This window comes from Cupressus sempervirens, chromosome 6 (genome assembly GCF_028749045.1).
Source record: "Cupressus sempervirens isolate cs-2001-9-10 chromosome 6, ASM2874904v1, whole genome shotgun sequence".
NCBI classification, from domain to species: Eukaryota; Viridiplantae; Streptophyta; class Pinopsida; order Cupressales; family Cupressaceae; genus Cupressus; species Cupressus sempervirens.
In genome coordinates this window covers 222,541,502-222,550,973 of record NC_143123.1, presented here as the reverse complement: position 1 = coordinate 222,550,973, position 9,472 = coordinate 222,541,502, and the positions used below count along the sequence as shown (strand labels likewise).

The window sequence follows — 9,472 nt, the reverse complement described above, 5'->3', positions numbered from 1 at the left end:
GGAGAAGATCTAACAAGTTATGCCATAAATTCTAAACTTCTTTGAATGTAATGAATCAACTCCATGTCTACTTCATAGCTTAGGAACTAGGGGAAAGCACCCAGTAGCCACCCAAGCTAACTTCATGCACCTATAGTTCCTAATCCATATATTAAAATTTGCTGATTTTTTCCGATAAACCTTTGTATGTGATTGAAGAGCTTTAAGCTAACCTTTTGACTTTCCAACATTTATGGATCTTTTTGTAGAACTTGTAGAGTGTGAGGTGGTGTAAAAGTGGCATATTAAAATGTTCGGTTGACAACCACCACTAAGACCCCCAATAACTGCTATAGTACTTTTGTACAAATGAACCAATCAATAACCAAGAAAACTAAAAATGATGAATAGTACCTCTGTGATCACTATTAGTATAGGGGTAATGAGTAAAAAAGGTAGCAATAGTTAGAAAGTTTTATGTAACGCAACTGATCCTTTTCCCCTACAACAAAATGCTGCAATTTTAAAAGTTCAATCTCAATCATTAAGTAGAAGCAGTTGCATAATGCTCTACTGAACAATGGCAACCCCTAACTGTTACCTGAAGCAGTACTTTCAGAATCGCCAATGTACGCTCAAATATTGTCGAATCCTCGAAAGAATAAAACCACCATGTTATTTGTCTGGCAATCGCTTGCTCTTCAGTTCAAAATGTCTACAACTTCTGGCAATCTCAAAGATGTGAAAGTAGGAATTCAAGTCTTAAGTGCTGTGGATCAATATGTAGAATCTTCTTCTTATTTTCCTCTTTTGCAGGCTTGCGTTGAGAGAAAATCTGTAACAGAGGGAAAACTAATTCATACCCACATTAATTTGAGGGGACCTCAGCCGGACATTATTATTTGGAATGCCCTTGCTAATATGTATGCCAAATGTGGAACTCTTGCTGAAACTGCCAATGTTTTTAAGGCCATTCCTGTACCCGATGTTTGCTCATGGACCGTAGTTATTTCGGCTTATTATAGACATGGATTTACACACGAGGCTTTGCAGATGTTTAACCAAATGGCTCATACAGGTGTACGCCCGGATCACTTCATTTTCTCAACTGTTTTCTCAGCTTGCGCAAAATTAAAAGCTCTAGAACAGGGTATGAAAATCCATGAAGAAGCAATCAAGAGTGGATTTGATAAACATGTATTTGTACAGAGTGCATTGGTAGACATGTATGCAAAATGCGGTAACCTGGAGATTGCACGTAAATTGTTTGACAATATTCATCAACGGGACATGGTATCCTGGACACTTATTATTGCAGGATACTCTCATAACGGAGGGGAAATGGAAGCCCTGAAGCTGTTTCAGCAAATGAAATTGGAAGGCTTGAAGCTAAATCCTAAGACGTTTGCTGTTGTTCTGCCTGCCTGTGCGAATTTGGCAGCTCTGAAAAAGGGTATGGAGATTCACGAAGAAATTATTAGATGTGGATTTCATTCTGATGTTTTTGTGCAGAGTGCTCTCATAAACATGTATGCAAAATGTTGCGATTTGGAGAAAGCTCGCAGATTGTTTGACAAAATGCCTGTAAGGGATACAGTTTCCTGGACAGCTATGATTGTGGGATATACACAAAATGGGCATGTGGATGAGGCAATGAAGCTGTTTCAGAAAATGCCAGAAAGAAGCATCGTTTCGTGGACAGCGATGATTGCAGGATATGCACAAAATGGGAGCAATGTTGAAGCCCTGAAGCTGTTTCAAGAGATGAAAACTGCAGGCGTAGTGGTAGATTCAAAAACTTTTGCTAGCGTTCTTCCAGCATGTGGCAACATGGCAGCTCTGGGAAAAGGAATCGAAATTCACGAAGAAATCATTAGGAATGGATTTCAGGGTGATGTCTCCGTGGTTAATGCTCTTATAGATATGTATGCAAAGTGCGGAAACCTAGCCAAGGCACAAAAACTGTTTGATGAAATGAATGAAAGAACTGTTATTTCATGGACAGCGATGATTGCAGGATATGCCATGCATGGTCATGGCAAGGAAGCCCTTAAGCTTTTTAAGAAAATGGAAAACTCTAGAGTTCGTCCCAACCAAGTCACCTTTGTCTGCGTATTGTCCGCTTGCTGCCATTCTGGCCTAGCTGAAGAAGGTATTCAATATTTCAACAAAATGCGTGACTATTATAATGTCATACCTGTGATGGAGCACTATAACTGCATTGTTGATCTGCTTGGCCGTGCTGGATGCCTGGATGCAGCAATAAGTTTTACTAATAATATGCCAATAAAACCTGATGCTACCGTGTGGGGATGTCTACTTAGTTCCTGTAGAGTTCATAATAATATTGAGTTAGGGGAACAGGTGGCCGAACGCCTTTTTGAGTTGGAACCCAGCAATTCTGGCACGTATGTGCTCCTTTCAAACATTTATGCCGCAGCTGGTAGATGGAAGGACGTTGATAAGGTGCAGAAAATGATGAGAGTTAGAGGGGTGAAAAAGACTCCTGGATGCAGTTGGATTGAGGTTAATAAAGAGCTACACAGTTTTCTTGTAGGAGACAGGTCACACCCTCAAATGCAAGCAATCTATATAGAGTTGAACCGACTGTACAGAGAGATGAAGGCCACGGGATATGTTCCTGATACAAGGTTTGTGTTGAATGACATTGAAGAAGAGCAAAAGGAGCAAGCTCTTCGCCATCATAGTGAGAAATTGGCAATTGCATTTGGGCTGTTAAACACACCCGGTGGTGAAGCTATCCGGGTTATTAAAAACCTTCGAGTTTGTGGTGACTGCCATTCTGCAATCAAGTTCATCTCCAATATTGTTGCGCGAGAAATCATTGTGAGAGATACCAACAGATATCACCATTTTAAAGATGGACAATGTTCTTGTGGCGATTATTGGTGATATTGACTAAAGCTTTAAACAAGCATGCATTTATTGATATTGTGGCAACATTTGCATTGATAGCAAGGAGTCTCACTGATTTTCAGTTTTTGATAAATGGTGCTTGGAGATACTGATCTTTTTTTCACTTTTGAAGCAATAACCAATTTTACAAATGAAACTGAATGATTTACACAACCAGTGATCATTTGCTATATCCCACTAATCAAAGTACATGATTTCTCTGATGAGCATTTTCCTCTAATTACACGTGACGGTAAGAGAATATTGATAGCAAACTAAGCTAGTGTTGAATGAAACCCTACTCAAGCACTAAAGGGTAGTTATCAGGTCTCGGCTCTGGGTATGAATATCACCAACAATAATCTTAAGATGCACCTTGGTAGATATGCACTTCTTAACAACAGGTGCCTTGTGTCCCGTTGGAATTTGGGCTTATCTATTTCACCTCAATTGACTTGCAATAATCGTCTTTTTACTCTTCTGAGACATGTACTTCAATGAGAAATGTACCTGCCATCAACTCAATGTTTACATACGGCAATAGGTCACCTGTGCCATAGATCCCTACTGGCTGCCGCAGTAGTGGCCTTGGCCAATGAGTTTTCGAGGAGAAAGATCTAACTCCATGATTATGTCTCTGGGACAAACTATCAAATGGACTCATGTAATGTAATCGTCAAAGTTCAAAAACATTGCTGTACATCTCCCATCGAAAAAGAGTCCTTAGAACCATTTATCTAAATAAGAGTTGTCTAGTAATTTGTAAATACTTCAAAATGCTATTATTGGAACATTAAGATGTTTTCAGCATCTATAGTATCCTTAAAAGCATAGACTCTCATGATCTCAGCTCAACACATTTATAACTGTAGTCTAATAACATGATGAAATTAGGCACATCTTGTTGAGAAGAATTGCAAGAAAACTAATAAATATAAGTCCAACTGCGTGCTCTTATAAGATCCATTTCTTTTGTAATGTCGTTGTCTGCAGCCTTGAGATGTCAAGGGATGCATATATCATTCTCGTGCTTGTCGCCTTGGGGGTTGAAGTGTTGAATGGTGTTTCAGCTTTAGCATTTTCTTTGTGAGTTTTGGCTATGGCTGCTTTTGCTTTCTTTTTCTTTGGGGAGTTGCGAATGATATGTTTGTTTGTTTTGATTACGTAAAAATAGGTTTTAAAGGACCTCAAACTTTGTACAAAGTATCATAGAAACAAGAGCAGAGAAGCTCAAACAACAAAAGGCCTCATAGCCAAAAAGGAACAGACAATACAAGCCAAAAACAAGAGGCCAGAAAACAACTATGCAAGAAAAGACAACAATAGGAAAGCAAAAAGACAACCCCAGGACAACTATAGAGACTTCAGAAGGTCCGCTGCTTGGTCTGCCAAGATGTTCATATTTTTTGCAGATGCTTTCATGTCATCTAACTTTTTTGCTTCTGCACCCTCATTCTTCTTGGAATTAGCCTTTGTGTGCTTGCTCGGGCCCTATTCCTCTTTCATAGCATTAGAGTCTTGGCCTTTACCCTGTTCAAGCTTGTTCAGTAGGGTGTTAAAGTTGTCAGCCACAGTCTTCAATATAGTGCAGTTCTGATTTGCCAATTTCTTAACCGTTTTCTCCAAGTTACCCACTCTAGTATCGGGACCATCCATCCTTTTTGGAAGATCTTTGCCCAACTGATCTAAATTTCTATTCTTGGCCTCAAGTGGTGGTACATGTTTCATCAAATACTTTACCTCTTCCGCATTGCCTATAACCTCAAATAGTTTGTCAATGTGTTGATCTAGTGTTCTCTCCCCCTTGCTGTCTTGCTGAGTTGATCAAAGTCCCTTGAGATGTCCTGCATTTGCTGCTTTAGGGTGCCAATATCCGTCATCGTTATCCCCGGGTTACCAAAGATTCCCTTTAGAAAACCATGGTCATCCTCATCCCTATTATGCTCAAAGAAGTCCTCATGCTCTCCCTATTTGTTTCTATCCATCTCAGTCTCCTTAAGTTCTTTCTCAACATCCACATCCTGATAAAGCAGTTTTTTCCTTTTTCTTTCCACCTTCTTAATTAAGAGTTCATCATCAGAGGGGAAAAAATCTCTTTCAACATTCTTCCCCTTGTTTCCCAAAACCTTACCCGATGTTCCTCTCTTCTCAATACCCTTTTCCTGCTCTTTTTCAAAATCACTATCTTGTTATGATTCAATCTCCTTTTCCTTCCTTTTCTTTCTGGACAAACTCCCAGGATCACCTTTCTTCCTCTTCTTCATTTCAACCTTAGCAATTTCATCCTCCATATCCTCGTCAAATTCCTCCTTTGTTTCACTTCCCTCGGTCTCACAATCTAAAGATTTCTTGCTCTGTCGGGGCCTATCCACTTTTTTGGATTTCAGTAGGTTCATTACTAAAACCATTAACCCCTCATGATAGGCATGATCACCCTCGAGATCATTTTGAATGGTTAAAATAGAATTGGCCAAAGATTGTTTGAGGTAAAAGGGTAAATTTATCCTAACCCTATGCCTAAAATGGTTAACCAACATGAAATGGTGACCATATGTCTTAGTAAAGCAGCCATCTAAAGTAAGATACTCTATCACCACAAACATAACAAATCTCCAAGAGCAAGAAATGGAGTTAGGGCTAAAGTATGAATTACTGATTTTTACCAGCCTGTTGCGTTCCTTAGTCGATTCAACACACTCTTCAACCGCCCGATCTGAAAGCTTCCTGTCCTGGTAGAGGTTAATACCCTCTGTGTCAAGTCTTGTTGCTTCAGCAATAGTATATTCAGAAACCTCCATCCTTTGATTATCCACCAATATACTCCCGTCTTTCCATGTTTTGACGAATTTTCGGGTAATAACAAGGTTACTGCCTTTCAATTTCTCTGTATATCCTCTAAAATTCCCTTGCTCCAGTATGTCCCAAATCTCACTCTTCTTCTTCCACTCTTTGCAACTCATCGGTTCAATTCTCTTTCTCCTTCCTTCCATCTTCTTCACACTAAAATGATGGCTCTCACTTCTCAAGAAAACCCACTGCAAAAGAAGACCAGAGTCGAAATTGCAGCCAAGGATTTTAGTGGGAAAAAAACCCACAATCCATGTGGTATTGAATGACAATACACCGTCCTTCTCATAATAACTCGTCGCTTCTCAATCCTACCCATATCATTATTAATCCTTGATGGCATATTTATCATTAATGAAACATTTTTGTTTACTTTTAGCTTTGTCATGGTCAATCAATAAAAGCCCCTCGGTAGGAATAATATCACTTTGATTCCAAATTAGCTTTTCATCACTCTTGCGTGCCACATTAGCTGCCTAGACAACAACTTGATTAGTTTCTCTATAGTTGTGAGTGACAACACAATTTTCAAAGGAATCGATAAGATCAATGACCTTGCCTATAATATTATTAATAGTCCAAGAAGGATTAGTAACTTTATTAAGACAATTAATTATATTAAGGGAGTCCCCCTCAAGCCAAATCTTATTCAAATTCAAACTTTTAGCATGGCTAAGACCATAGAGGGCTGCACTTGCTTCCACCACATGGTTAGTTTGAACTCCAATAGGAATGGCCATTCCACCCACTCTATCCCCATTCATATTCCTAATGATGATACCACAATCTATTGTTCATGGGTTGCCCTTCGAAGCCCCATCAAATTTAATCTTATACCAATCCTTCGAAGGACAATCTCATCTTGCCAAATCCCTAAGGTTAGGACCATTTTGCACCAAACTAAGACCATCCAAATTCCAATTCTTAAACATTGATTCTTCCCAAGCATTCTGAGGTTGGTGCCCTTTTCCACAAGATCTAATATTCACAGACACCATATTCTTAATCTTGTAGAACAACCGACCTGGATTAGTTTCCTTACCCCTAAACACCCTATCATTTCGTTCCTTCCAAATGCCCTAGCAAAGGAATGAGAGGATAAAATCCCACAACCTCATAACAAAAAGTATTAGTAGAGGAAGACTTCCAACCATTGAACAAATCTTGAATAGTAAGGGGGAAAACCGAGGTAATATTCAACAAACCACAAACCTTTTCCCATAATCTTATAGTATAAGAACAATGAATAGTCATATGGTTAACTGATTCATCAACTTCCTTACAAAGATAACATCTATTAACAATGTTAAGCCCTCTCTTCAACAAATTGTCTATTGTCATAATTTTATCCTACAAAACAATCCAAAATGTTAACTTTGGGAGTTATACCTTTAAACCAAGCTTTGGCCCATCAAGACTCTTGATGCTCTTCAAAAGCATTAGCACACACTGAAGACATAGAAAATAACCCATTAGGATTATATTTCCATATCAGAGCATCCTCCTCTTGGCCTAAAAGGATAGCATTCAGAATCTTGTTGAGATCATTAAGATTTTTATCCACTCTATTGAGGTTAACCCAATTATTCTCCTCCCAATAGTCTTCAACAAAAATCCCAAAGAGATTCTTGTACTACTCCATAAAGCCATTCCATCTTTGATCAGATTTGAGGGAGTAATCAAGATTCCAAATATCATCACAAAATAGAACAATCCTCCCATTTCCAAGGCTCGTTTGTTTGTTATTGTACTTGTCCTAGGTAATATTATTGCATTCACTTTCTTCCATTAGTCTATTAATTTCAACCAATTGAAACACTTTATAAAATTCAAATCTAGATTTTTATTTTTTTCACAATAAAAGTTCTAATTATTTGCACTCTCATTGGTTCAAATCAATTAGTGTTATAGTTACACTTCGCTTTTTTTGGAGGCACAACTTGTTTCCTCCACTTTGCATTGTGATCCCAAAAAATTCACACATGTTTAATTTTGAAAATATTTCCCCTTATGAACATAATAATATAATATATTAGATTTCGTATGCAAAAATATTTTAATAAATAGACACCAAAAAGTTATTGTGTGATATTGAAATTCATGTGAAAAAAAGTTTATTTATAGTATAAGCTAGTATATATCATCTATTAACAAATCGTTGTCTTAAAAAATAATATTTAAACAAAAAAGTTTATTTTTTCAATAAAAATATAAATTAATTTACAAAGGAAATGAATCAATACTTATATTTTCTCATGACAATTTATTTGGTGTAATGGACAAAATAAAGACTCACATGATCAATACAATCTTTTTAGTGAGACATATTGTTGTTTTAGACAATATCATAACTTTTCTTTTTATAATTTTACTTTTCAATTTATTAATTATAACTTTTGTTTTTAAAACTTTTCAATGATACACAATATTTATATTTATAACTATATATTTAATTTTGAACAATTTTACATGTCCACAACTAATATAATAATTTATTAATAGAAAATTTGAATTAGATTAAATTTAATTTATTAAAAAATATTAAAAACAATTTATATTCACTAAGATCAATAAAAATACAAAATTAACTATAAGGCAAGTACAGACCATGACGTGGCACTTATTATTCTTGTTCTATTTGCTTAGTTGATGCTTATATCCTTAGCATATTGTTTGATGCATTTCGTTGAAAGATTTTCTTGGGCTTTGGCTATAGAGTAGTTATGCTTGACTTGTGGGTTGGACAGTTACTGTCACAACCTATTCTTTTGATACCCAAATGCATGAATGATTATGCTTCCACCTGGCACTTATTAAACCAATTTTAATTCTAGTTAGTTGAGAATTAAAAATAAGTGGATATCTAAGCATATGTCAGTAGAAGATTTGGATTTGTGGTAGTTACAAATAATAACTAGTCTCCATCTCTTACTAAGAGAGGGCATTAAGTAATGGGAGGAGACATTCATTTTGAAAACAAAAAAAACAATAGTTTTCATCCCATCTTTTTGATTCCCATACATTTTGGAGCCTATTATGGGAACGATGGTAATTCTTGGGAAAATGGAAATGAAATTGGAGGTACAAGATAGAGGAAGAAAAGGGTTTGGAAAAAAAACTAAGGAGGAGGTTAGACAACAACAAACAATACCAGGTTCTTTTTTTTCATTACATAATCTCTGAAGTTTATGTCTGTACTCCAGCCTTTAACAATATGAACAAGTTTTGGTTATTTTCTATTTTTCTTTCAAAGGAGGTGAAATGCTTACAATCATTGTGTGGGATTGCTCTCTATATAAGCAATTGATTAGAATGGTCAATACCCTCTAAACTCACTACTTCCTTTAGAAGTGGAAATTTGACTTTTGTGTCTTGTTATACTATGTTGGTATATCCGAGGATAGCTTGAATTGTCACAAGTTTATGTATCCATTCTATATGCCTAATTAAATATGTACACTACTAAGAGGAGTACATTATGGATCGAACATGGGAATGCTCTATGAAGCATATTAGTTGCCTTGTCGGTATCATTGGGTATAAACCTCATCAGCATGAGGACAATGTGAATGTTTAAATTCCAAAATGATTTGCATGAATCCCACAACTGGGTCTTCACTGTGAAACATGTGTATTTGTAGCATAATGATAGACCACATATCAAAATTCGATGCTAATAGAGATGAGATGGATTCAAACTTTGAGTAGCAAAAAATTCCATTAAAGAGGA

The 9,472-nt window shown here is 36.6% G+C and overlaps 1 pseudogene across 1 annotated transcript; it reads left to right on the top strand.

Annotated features, from left to right (window-relative positions):
* Positions 1–454: 454 nt before the first annotated feature.
* On the top strand, positions 455–2,989 carry LOC149552073 (pentatricopeptide repeat-containing protein At3g26782, mitochondrial pseudogene; annotated as a pseudogene). The gene has a single exon (XR_016352858.1). The product of XR_016352858.1 is annotated as a pentatricopeptide repeat-containing protein At3g26782, mitochondrial pseudogene (transcript).
* Positions 2,990–9,472: the final 6,483 nt, after the last annotated feature.